General features: G+C 37.3%; 1 protein-coding gene across 5 annotated transcripts in view; it reads right to left on the minus strand.

The window, feature by feature from the left end:
• Nucleotides 1-13,428, minus strand: part of RSPO2 (R-spondin 2) — a 104,912-nt gene that overhangs the window by 73,244 nt on the left and 18,240 nt on the right. The window contains exon 2 of one of the 5 annotated variants that reach the window (XM_065668816.1): nt 12,323-12,365. The exons of the other annotated variants lie outside the window; for them this stretch is intronic. The gene's annotated coding sequence lies outside the window, so the exon portion shown is untranslated. The remainder of the gene's footprint in view (nt 1-12,322; nt 12,366-13,428) is intronic. 5 annotated transcript variants of the gene reach the window in all.

Raw genomic sequence — 13,428 nt, forward strand, 5'->3', positions numbered from 1 at the left:
GCTAAAACTGTTAACTGCAAATGCACTAATCCCAAACCTTTCCTCTTGCTTGGCAGTAGAACTCAACATTTTGATGTACATGAAAGGGACATATCACACTTAGGGCTTGGAGAAATCTTGGAGGTTTTTTATCCCTGTAAAGATTCCTGTGGAAGCATTCAACTGGAAAGGCAGGGAATTGCCAGGCTCCTTTGGAGGCAGAAATGTTAACTGGCATCCTGCTGAGAAGCTGTAACATCTCTGCCCATTCATCAGCTTTTCCTCAAAGGTTCCTGCAGCTCAGGAAATCTCCCTTCAAATGCTCTTTTCTGCATACATTGTCCAGGCAACAGAAACTAATGGATATGTTGAAGTAGGATTTAGAACAGGAAAAATGAAGTTAGATATTCTGAAAGCCTCTGAGGTCACCTTTCATAAAGAGGAGTTATCATCAGGTCAAATTGCCTTCTTTTAATCGTTCTCCACCTACTGGTAGGAACGTTTAGACACTGCAATTCAAGAGAGTAGGAGGAAAAGTGCCTGTCCTTAGAAGCAGGAATTAATACAGATTTCAGAAAACAATGCCCAGAAAGGAAAGTTTACACACACACACACGCAGTCTCTGTAGCTGAGTGGCTCACCATTTGCTATCAGAGAAGTGCTCTTCTAAGAAAAGAAGCTACAATGACTAAGTAAGACTTAAAGACAAAAAAAAATAAAAAATAAAAAAGCCAGATTGACCTTGACTCCCACTGCAATCCCCCAAATCCCTCTCAAATAGAGATGATGGTTAAATAAAAATGCATTTTTTAAAATAAGGAGAAAGGTCACTATATGATTTTAGTAACAAAGCAGTTTGGATATTCTAAGAACAATTACTGTATCAGTTTATCACTGAACTGCTTAAAGTGAGAATCAGTCTCATCTCCTTTTGCTGCTGCTCTTGCAGACAGATGTGATCTCAAAATATCGTGTCAAAACAAACAAATAAAAATGCATCCAAAAGTGGAAAAGCTCATCCAAGTGTATCTAAGTGTCTTTGGCAACACTAGGCACAAATACATGAGAGAACAGACTGGGGTTTGCTCAACTGATACATCAACTTCTGACAGCATCCAGAAAGTGCGCAAATGTAAGATTCTGGCATACAGCTGGAGTAAAAAAAATAAGTTAATCTTCATAAACCGCAAAATAACATCTGCTTACAAATGTGGTGCAGTTTCAAGTATGTTCTTGTGAGATATCCCTGGTGCAGTTTCAAGTATGTTCTTGTGAGACGTCCCATCTTTACATACTTACTGTGCAGAGGATTTTCATAGACTTAACAGAACCTTTCTGAAGGTGACACCATCATGGAGAGATGAGGCTAAATTTTGCTCAGCTCCACTTGAAGCGATAGGAATCCATTACCAGCTTAATCAAATGCATTAAGCAATTGTATAAAAACAGTTGCACCATTGTCAAAATAGAAAGTATACTGATACTCCTTACTTCCAGCGGTCTTGAAACCAGTCAATTTGACTAGATAGTTAAAATCAGTTACATCTGTTCAAATTTGAACTTGGAAACATGAGTACGGAAAATAACTTTCAAATTGAAATGATAGAGGAGTCTAGACAATACATGGTACTAAACAAGCACGCTTGGGACAATAAATCAGTCAATCAAGCCATGTCCATGAGATCCAGAGATCAAGTACTATTCTTCCACTTGACATTAAATAACAAGTACCTGTTCTCTCCTTTCTAACTGAAGCAGCACAGCAGAATACTCTAACCTGTCCCTAGCTGCAGTGAGTCTGGTCTAACAGTAATAATAGGTGTTTGTGGAACTGGAATAAAAGAGACTTAGAGGGGAAAAAAGGGAAAAACATGAAGAAAATAGTGACTCTAATGAAGTGTTAGGCATTGCAAGACCATGCCTACCACTCTAAAAATCCTACCTTAAAGTACAGGTGCATACAAGTATTTTCACCTGCATGTTGCCAGTAACTTTACCATGAGAAAACTTACACACTTACTTATAAGGCATCAGAGCATAAAATGGAAATTCTGTTTTCTACTTAGATAAGACATAAATATGATAGGAAAACCCTATTTTTTTTTTTTTTTTTTTTTTTGTCATAGGGAGGGAAAAATAAAATCTAACAGTCAAGAAACTGAATTCAGATTCCTTGTAGAAATAAGAATTAATTTGCTGAAGATATTTTCAATAAATCCCTCAAACCCATGAAACATGAGTCAGACCAACTCTTAAAGCACTTTTTAAAAGCACTTTACAAACTCCCTTTGATCGACACCGGAGACATAAAACCCACCTACAAGGTCAGCTGTAGTGAGTATCGAGAAAAGCAGGGCCACACAGAAGCACTTGCCTACACAGACAAAACAAATACAATACATATAATATTTCAACACATTTTCAAGTCTTTTTAGAGTTGGCAGAAAATGCATGTTCCCTTGAGCCTCATTGAAACCATAAACTTCACCCAGGTCTCAGCTTCAAGAGTCTGTTGAAACAACTGTGTTTTCCACAGTGTATTTTGTGTTGACTACAAATGTTGGGAAAAAAAGTACATATAATTTTTCCTTTCTAGTTTTTTTCTTTCTTCTCTTTACTCTCCAAGTCAGTAAGTGAGCATATGAGATGATACAAAGAACAAATGGCAGCATGCTGTGGAAAATCTAAAACAAACACATCACCACAAACATAAATATTAGAGATAAAGATCAGTAACTACAATGCAAAGACAAAAATATTTAGGAACTAAACAGAAGGCAGAAGCCAGTCAAGCACCAGTGCCAAAAAGCAAAACAATTTAAGAGGCAAACCACTGCTCTACCACCCTACCGAACACAAAAAAACAAAAAGCCCAGGATGGCAACTATGCAGAGCCAGACAGGAACCAGAGGAAAACAATAACCTATTTACACATACAGATACTACAGAGAGTTTAATATTGCTATTCAAGTGAACATACAAAGATTAGGAGCTTGGCAGGACATCCTAAAGTGCTTTCTAGGCAATTCTAAAACTCAAAGTACCATGGCAAGATTCTCCACAAACACTACTGCAGAAAAAGTTTCAACTTTTAAGCTGCTTTAACAGAACTAGAGACAAGCAGATTTCTTTATTTAGTATTTCCATCAGCTCATTGACACTTGTGAGCAAAAGGATGTCACCCATAAGAACTGTGTTAGCTTTGTGCACGTGAAGATTTGCTGGATGTGTTGACTCCAATCTACTTTTATGAAGTCAAGGTTTTGAAAATATAGGAATAAAAAATAGGAAAGGACCTGTGCAGGTTGTAAAATGTGAAATACTTGTCATAATTCTTCTAAGTATAATCTAAAAAGCATTTTTCTACTATAATTCACCCCACTATCATTCCGTAACGGAATGATGTTTCAAAAAATATTCATTGAAACTTCAGTCTTCAGGCTCCATCAGAACTTCCCAGACTGAAGCCCACCAGCAGGGATTCCGAGTCTTGACAAAGGTATTTCTTTTCACAAATTCACAATTCAAAATGTGGTTTTACTCAACTACATTAAAGCAAATGCTGTGCTTTACTAAGTACATAACAAGTGTGTTTTAATTTCCACCACAGACATCCTGGATCATTCTCAAGTCATAAACAAATACAGCCCAGTAACAAGCTACAATATTTAGCAAGCTAGGGCTGAAATTCACCTCAACTAACTTCACCAGCTAAAACGTTAAGGATTCACTCTTAGGTTACCCCCTTGGGATAAGATAAATTACTCTCTGGAGATGTTCATCCTCTTCCACTGACTACAGAAGAACCTAAAAGCTAAGTGGGCTGAGCATCCCTGCTGAGATGCTCAATCCCTTTTCGCTAACAACTGGGTCAGACTGAATCTAACCTTCAGATGGCTAAAACTATGAGAAATGGGTCCCTCCCTAAACTTTAATCTAGAACATTCTTGTACTCTATTTGCTGTAACAATCAGCATGATGCAAGGGTCCCACACTTCGGGGGTAGGCAGACAGATGCTTGTCCGTAGTACCTGTTTACTAGGCAGCAGCTCCAAAAAATGTATCATTTACATAAATAGGTAACAGAAAGAATTAAGAAGCTTTAGTAAAATGAGGGTTATTTTACCTATTATTTCACAAGAAGCTTGAAAATATCTTTTTGCTGTACATTTGGCTGGGAACTACAGTCACTCAATGCACATAAATTCATACCATCTCCTTGAAGTTGCCTCTGAAAGACCCCTTCTATTGCAGTTTATTGATTCCATTTAAAACTCCTTAACCATGTAAGAAAATGACTTGTGGCTTAAATTTCAGTACAATTACCTTTCAGTGGTTGAATTTCCAGCTCTGAGATTTAAAGGGATTTTCTGGTTTGTTTTTTTTTTTTACATATCTGCATTTAGCATTACTGTACTGTTATAGGAAATGAGGCACTCGTACTTACAGAACACCAGCTTCTAGTTAAATTCAATCAGCACACAAACAACTGTGTCTTTGTCACAGAAGCCCAAGTTCAACTGCATAAGGATCAGATAATGAAGAAAAAAAAATAATCTTGTATGACACAATATGCTTTCACTTTATTTAAGAAGTGAATGCACAAGTATCTAACTCAGATGCTCTGAAACCAAAGCAGTTTCAATGAATGCATTTTGAAGCCTAAAATATGTTTAAGCAGTTGGACATTACAGCAGCATATACCGCATTGAAATTAATTTAAAATCAGACTTTCTGGTCGTCTTAAATGTAAAAGGGAAAAAAATCAAGCCAAAACAGAAACACAAATAAATGGCCTTAAGCTTCAGAAGTACTTTTACAGTTTGGGGGAAGAGGGGTTAAAAGAATCAGAATTCATTTTCAGAAACAAATTACCATCTCAACGTCCTTGTCTTTTAAGTTCTGAATATATAACAGGAAGTGGGAATTGTCAGAGGTATGTATAACTATGCCTAAATTATAGCTATAAAGCCAGCTAGCCTAATTCTTAGAGAACTTCTAGTTAGAACCTACTCAGATTACATGCAGATAATAAAAAGAATTAAGCTAGAAGCTGAAGGGTTTCTTTGCCCACACATTATTTAAACATGAATCCAATTACTGATGTTTCATGGAACTGCTGTCTCACTCCGTTCAGTTTCCCCTAAAACAAAGATGATATAGCTGTATCGCAGTGTTGAAAAATCCTGAATTAATTTGGGCAAATGAAATCCCTTCTACAATATTATTCTGCTGCGGGAGGGGGTATGGAGGAATCCCTTTTAGCATAGTAAAAATGATGGTGATATAATGAATAATTATTATGAGATTTTATAGCTGGAAGGCATGGTAGTTATTTCAAAGCTATTTGTAACCAACAGCCTTATAAAAAGCTAGAATATGTTACATATGTGCAGAAGGTAACTGCAAGCATGTATTAAAACCCAGCATCTGAAATAACAAACGTTTGTTTCTACAGTATCTACCTCTTTATCAAAAATGTGGGCTGACAAGCAACTAAATTAATTCATTATCAGCCTTTTAAGAAAGCAGAAATGAGGATTTAAAAATCAGCTGCCATGAGCTGAAAGCTCCCCTTTCCTTCTCTGACAGCTATGACTCCCTTCCTTCCAGCAGCAATTTGGTTTCCTGTTGAAATGCAGAGCCTCTCAAAGGTGGCATTGCCAATACTGAAGATGTGTGAGAATGGGATCCCAAATACCCAGGTCCTAGATTCCTGTGATAAATTTTAAAAAGGCAAACAATGGGATTTCTTTCTACTCTTCTTAAGGTAAAAACAAAAACAAACAAACTGTAAAGGACTGACAGAAGCAGTGGCGTCTGTCCAAGTTTGCAGTCAAGTTGGTATACAGCCTTGAAATCCACTTTACAGACCATGAAGAACTTAATTTTGTGTTTTACCACCCTTGCTATATAGAAATATCAGTAATTCCAATAAGTTTTGAGGAAACTGGTTTACTTCATTATCATAAGGTGATACTGTGATACCATTCAAGATGATGGTCCATATGCCTTCTGTCTCTCTAGGAGTTAAAAATGGATCCCACTGCTTTTACTCCCATATAGCAAAAGAACATTTAGGTTGGTAAGGGGTATCCCTGTCTTTATCTCAACCCATGAGATTTTTCGTCTTATTTCTCCCCATCTTGTTGGGAACAGGAGTGAGAGAGTGGCTAGGTGGGTATCTTATCCGGCAGCCAACCAAGGTCAGCCCACCCCACTTAGACACTTGCAACAATCCCGACATGAAGCGTGAATATTCATGTGGACTATGGATATAGGAGATCTACCCGAATGTGGGTCTGTTCCTTTGAACAGACAAACTGCTCTGAATGCACCTTTGAGGGAGTCACCTACAAGTAGTAAAACAGTTCTTTTCAAAGTCAGTCTAAATTTTTAAGCAAATCTAAACAGCTCATTCAATTACTAATCCAATATTTTAAAAAAGAAAGTAATAAGCTGAAATTTATTAGGTTTTCAAAGTCTTGGAAAAGACCATTTTAACATGCTTTTTTATTCTTTTTTATTTTTGACACCTAGATAGAACATAGTGAGAACTTCAGCAGTATGCAGTAATTTCCCTATATGTGCTCACATGCTTAAACACGCACACTTTTCTGAAAAGCACAAGTCATTTTAAGACATCTAATGAAAAAATAGATTAGATTCCATTAGAACCATGGCTTTTGTGTTTTACCAAAACATGCTTGTCTCATTAGTGCACTGTTACGCAAATGTCCAGAATTCCCATTTCAGGGTCCATCAAGAGCTTGTGTCCCTCCTTGCAGTGTCATGCAACACTCTACGGCTTTGATCCCTGGAGCAGCAGACCCAGCTTCATCTGAATGGTGAAGCAATGTATCCCTTGACACAATGAAGGTATGCACGTTCCTCACCAGCCAATACCTAAGGAGCTGAAGCGAAGGAGGGATTGCCAAGGACTTTAACATGCTTCCCACAAGACTGCTGATACAGAATCCAGTGATCTGATTCTCACTACGAAAGGCGAGGCTAGGCCAGGCAGCACACTTGTAGGATCATGGGCTGGGAACTACTCCCAAGTGTAAGTGCTGTTTTGGGATGGGCAGGCAAAGGATGAGGCAGGGATCAGACCACTAACATAATGTGGCCCTAAGCTGGCTAACTACCATTAGTACCCAAGCCTTATAGTTTCTTAAAAATTATACATAGAGCTCCTTTATTTAAATGTTTAGCCATGAAACAATTTTTAAGGTTGAGTTATTAACATTCTTGTATAAAAAAAAATTATCCCTGATGCAGGAAGACTGCATCCCATATCCATATTTTCCTATATACATCTACTCTTTTAGTCTTTATTCTGAAAGGGCATAAGCTAAGGTATGCATTAAAACAATTGTTCTAAAATGTAAGTGATGTACTTGAAAAGCTGCTGCTTGTTCAAAATCGTTTTTTCCTCAAGAGCAAGGATATTGCATTTTGGTTTTCAGGAATTTAAAGGGACAATGCAACCAACACTGATTCCTGATTATTGCAACAGTATAAACCATAATACTGTTGGCTTGAATCCATTAATGAATTAATCTTTCTCAGAAGAGTGTCTATAAAGAAGGTTCTTAAAAGACCCGAAGGACATTACAGCACTGATGGTTTACCATTATGTGGTATAGCAAAGTTTTACTCAAACAGTTCTAAAAGCAGACATATGGAGTCCATTAAACCCCTCTCTTTTTTGTGGTGTAATTCTGAATGGATGTATTATGCTACTTATTTAAAATATGGATTGTAACTTCCACCACCAATTAATAAGAGTTCTATACATTGCATGCAGTTTATAAGATGCACAAACTTTGTCATCAGCACCTAAAACTGAAACAGTGTCAAGGACTGTATTCCAGCAAAACAGAAGATTAATATGATGAGCGATGAATAACTTTGACACTAATTAATTCAGGGACACACAGTTAGGTGCTGTTAAAGTCAATGAAAAGGTGCTTCTCCCATTAATCTTCTGATATTTTGAACGGATTGTTTTTTAATATATACATTGCTATCCTCTGTCACACATGCATAACCATACACAACCACAATAGTCTCAAGTGAGGAACTTTTATTTAATTCTATAAACAAATGTTTTAAGAAAGAATCCCACACATGAAACTAATCAACTCAGCTGATCTCCATTCCACAATAAAACTGCCTTCACTGTTCCTTCCTCTTGCTGCCACATTTTGCCCTGTTACATCAGTATCATCTTTTCCCACCTTACTTTATTTATGTTCTTTTGGACTTCCTGATCAAAGCAGTTTGGCCTTAGTCTTACAAGTGGTTCCTGAATTCAGTGGAATTTATTACAAACCTACAAAATCCCTTGCATATGCCTTACTTCAAGATCAGAGCTGCAATAAAAGATCCCAAGAGGCATGGACCGGGGTACACACTCAAGGTTCAAGGGACTATCTTCTTGAAAAGCATCCTACCCAAATAACAAATAGCAAGGAAGTAAAGCTTAAAGGGTATTTAGAAAAATATAGGTGCACTGCTTTTGCACAAATATTTATACATATATGGATTGTCACTTCACAGCAAAGACTTGATAATGAAAGAAAACAATACAGGAAAGCTCATTTATCTTTACTCATCCCTCTTTTGCTGGGAAATCCAGTTAAAATGCAAAAAACCCTACCAGGTTTAGTGAAGTTCAAGTAGTTAAGCAGAAAGATCTTCAAAGACACAAATGTGAGTAAAGGAACTTCATTCTCTTACTGAAAACTTCAACTTTTCAAGTCCATGTAACCACCACATTCAGTTTAGCATAACAACATCTAGTACAAAAATAAATGTGAGCTTGTGCCCTAAGTACTAAGGGAGCCTGGGAGTCTACAAGTACAATATATCACACTCATGCTGGCCATTAGAAGTAGATAGAGTGAAGAAAATCAAAAGGAAGAAAGTGCCATTCACTTGAGACATCTCCTCACATGCCAGCCTTTAGCCTGTGAAGTGTTATACAGCCATGAAGTTAAGGAAGTACAAAGTTCTTTGTTGAGCAGACCTGTGTCTTACTAAGCCCATCACAGGCTTGGTTCAGCTCAGGAGACCAAGAGGAGATGATCATATCCTGGAAGATGTTGACAGCTAATACTTATCAGCACCTGTTGTAGATTACAAAGGTGAAGCTGGACTCAGGTGAATGTAAGGTTCCCAATTAAATGCTTTAATCAAGAATCTACTATCACCGGCAACTTCACAGTAACACTATTGCAGCTTTTTCATTCCTATTTTGGCCTCATGGGCTTTATTCTGAGTGGGAAACAGAAACATCATCTCTGTGTGAACCCGAAAAAAGACTTTTCCTTTGAAAACTGGCTCTTACACTTACTTCCTTTCTGTAGTTATAAAACCCTAAATAATTTAAACAGCAATCATATAACCAAAAATTAACAAGCAAATATAACACAGCGAATGTTCTCAGATGAGTCACTGTACTCTTTATATTCTTGATTTGTTGGCTTCTTTGCCAAGCAATCATCAGCTAATTACTGGACTAACTATAGCACACCAAAATCATTGCATCTGCTCAGACATGGCTGTTGTGGGGAAAAAAAAAAAAAAGATTTCTCACTTCATATTAGAGTTCAAATGAACGTGTACATAATGATAGTTTTCAAGTGATCTCATTACAGCTTTGCTTCAGCTATTCACCATTTTTCACATCAGTATGTCCTTTATGTTTTTGAGAGGGCTGCGCAGCTATATTATCTAGAACCACAACCCTACCATCAGGGTACTTTCCCAGGTCTTGTAATACATTTGAGCATATACGGGTTCAATATCTGTAGAATTCCCGTAGATCAGGTGACATTACAAAAAAAGAAAATATTTCTACAGAACACAGGGTGTACTTCTTTTCCCCATTGCTTTTGCATCGCACACAGTGAACAAGAAGCAATATCAAATACTACTGCAAAAGGGTTTACTGGTCTTTTAACCAATATGAAAGTCAACACAGTAGACCAGAGTTGCCCACTGTACGGAGCTTTAGGATTCGCAATACACAGTTCATAGTAAGGGACTCTGTATCCAGGAATGTTTCTGGAATGTCCTCCACTGCATCAGTGACCTGTTAAAATCATCGCTGTATCCACACAGAAATGCATCTCTCCCTACCAACAGTTGTTCTAATGGCAGAGTACTTGCCAAAAGAGGACTGGCTTTTGTTCAAAGAAAACAATGCAACATGGACAACAGGCAGCTAAGCTGTAACAGCAGCTTCTTAAAGTAGCAGGAAAGAAAAATAAAGAAAACCAAACAATTTTTTTCTGAGGGATCTCTTTTTAAGGAACTGTTAAGAGGAATGGCTACTGCTGTTACAGATACAGGTACCACTGCTGGTAGATATTAAGTTTCCAATTATTTGTTATAATACAGCTGAGAGTGATTATACACTGTTTACATATGACTGCTAGTAGCCCAGTGCGCATTATGTGGGCCATCAGGTCCTGCAGCCTAAACACAATTCTTGATTTAATGGATAAATGAATTTTGCTAAACCACTTCAAATACAGGAATGTTTTCTGAATCTGTGCACAGGCTGTTAGTGTATTTCCATGAAGTCTCACTCCAAACAGATCAAAACATGCTTTGTCAGACCCAATAAAAACTGTACCCCAAAATCCCATACCAAGGAATTCGATACTGTTTTCTATGGCTGCTTGAGAGCTTCTACACTGATATTTTGTTTAGCTTTTTTTTTTTTTTTGCTTTTTACTAAGTGACACTTTCTTTGCAAGTTGCCTGCTCTCCATGAAAAAGGGGTTTTCTCCCTATTTCTCTACCTAACTTCTGCCACCAGTTTCCACCAACTGCAGTGGTTCCTTTGCTTTTTTTCCACATTAGCATTTCTGTGCTGTGGTAGCAATGATCTCAGTCCTAAAGGAAAGGTCTGAAACATTAGAAAAAGACAAAGCAAGGTTATAAAATTGTCTTTTACTGCATCTTTTGCCGGTGCTGTGGAACTTGACCTGTTCCTACAAATGCTATTATTGAAGAACTGAAATTTCTGCTATGCTGTCTTTAGGAAGAAAAAGGAAGTAACATTGCAGCATACTAATGCAATACCAGAATTTCGCAGCATTATTAGATAATTAAGTAAGCATTAATTAGGTGGTCTCAAAAGAATGTCTCCTTATAAAGGGACTGTCCTTTCACTACACAAATGCATTGGAAGTCTGTCTAACTGGGAAGCCAACACACTAAAATATCTTCAGGACAAACTCGATGGGGAAGAAAGTTAAACTTTATAGAAAACAAAACAAAACAAAACATGCTGACTTTCAATATAAACACTGTAATACTCTATAGCACACAGTGGGTCCATTTCTGGAATTACAAACCTCAAAAATGTTAGAAATATCACAGATAGTGAAGGCCTTAATCAATATTCTGCCCTTCACAAATTTCAAGCAGAAGTCTAATACCTTGACAATCCAAGAGGAAAATACTTCATGGGAAATATAAAACTGTATTCAAAGATTTCAAGTTTCCTTTCCACATGCATGCTCCGACAGATGAGCTACAGGTTATGATACACAGGCTGTTCTCTAGAGCATACTTTCCAGTTTGAAGGTCAATTTTACCCCACTGAATAGCACCAACTAATTAACTGAATGTATGACCACTGAGAACATTATGATCATCAGTTCTAAGATTCTTGTAGAACATGCTATGGTATCAATAGGAATTTATTTTTACCACTTCTTAAGTGATCTGAGTAACTCTCAGACTATATTTGGGAAGAAAAACCAGTGCCAAATTTAAAAAAAAAAAAAAATATGGTAAAATAGAAGAGCTTGGATTTACTGCTTCATTAACTCAATTATTAATATCATTATTATTCCCGAAGTAAAAATTTAACCATTTAGATAATTGAGGAGTCTTTTTATTCCATAAGACTTATTGAAGAACACTTCATGTGTTCTTTGTCTTGTTTCTGGATTCAATGAAAAGTACTGAGCTGAAGGTAATAAAGCCACTAGCCCTATCTATTTAAGCTATGTCCAGCAGGACATGATAGACATCAAAGTATAATGTCAAACAGTTAAAATTTCTGAAGTCATTTTGCTCTTAAACCCAAAATAAACTAACAGCAGATGAACCTTGTCAATAATTTGATAGTTGCTTAGTAGATTCTGACTACCATGTTCTAGAATGCATATTATATATCTGGTTGACATTAAAGTGCATAACGAAGAACACATTTACATCCTGTATTTTTCCAATCCTATTCACTATATTACAGGATTAATGGACCTAAAGTTCATGGCAGGAACCAAATAGTTCTAATAAAATATGAAGCATTTACCTAGTAAGAGGCTGGAAATGGCACTGGTTGTTTGTTGCAAACACTGAAACAAAACCAACAAAGGAATACATTACTTAATCTCATCCATGCCCATAAGATTTTACATTCTAATACTATGCTGAATAAATAAAATTCACAAGTCTAAAGGAAATCCTATTCTCTTATTTTTATTGGGCATTAGTAGGAAGCTTGGCAGTCTACTGAAAACAGCCTGTTTTCCAGCCCACCTCAACTACTTCTAAGATACCTAAGCCCTCATTATAATCTACATAAAACATGTACTGGACAAATAAGCAAAGGAACACACTCCTACTAGATACCAGGAAAAGCACTGGATAAGCAAAGTTCATTCACAGACATATCCAACTGTCACAACATTTCCTTGGTACTGGTGAACCAATAGCAATATTCTCATTCCACTCAAATCAATGAATTATGAATCATTCATTTCAGAGGGACAGAATTCTCCCTTTATCTTTGCCCTGGAAAACTTACAGAACAGTTTAAGTGAATAGAAGTACACTACTCTAACCTCCAGACATGAGGTTTTTGACCATTGTGGTGTTGGTTAAGGAGAAAGCTTCCAAGCAGCACATGGGATAAAGACACTAAAAACTGAAGATAAAGGATGCCAAGGAACAGGTCTTCCGATTATAAACATCGGAACAAAAACAGGTTTGTAGCAGAATGAAAGCAGAACAGACAACTAGATCACAAAATCATACAATGGTTTGTGCTGGAAGGGACCTTAGAGATCATCTACCTTCAACCCCCTGCTACAGGCAGGGACACCTTCCACTAGACCAGGTTGCTCAAAGACCTGTCCAATCTGGCCTTGAACACTACCAGGGATGGGGTTGCCACAACTTCTCTGAGCAACCTGTGCCAGTGTCTCACCACCCTCACAGTGAAGAATTTCTTCCTAATATCTAATCTAAATCTCCCCTCTGTCAGTTTAAAGCCATTCCCCCTAGTCCTATCCCCTCATGCCCTTGTAAAAAGTCCCTCTCCAGATTTCTTGTAGGTACTGGAAGGCTGCCATCAGGCCTCCCCAAAGCCGCCTTCTCCTCCAGGCTGAACAACCCCAACTCTCATTTTTTTACATA

The sequence above is a fragment of the Lathamus discolor genome, chromosome 2 (genome assembly GCF_037157495.1).
Source record: "Lathamus discolor isolate bLatDis1 chromosome 2, bLatDis1.hap1, whole genome shotgun sequence".
NCBI classification, from domain to species: domain Eukaryota; kingdom Metazoa; phylum Chordata; class Aves; order Psittaciformes; family Psittacidae; genus Lathamus; species Lathamus discolor.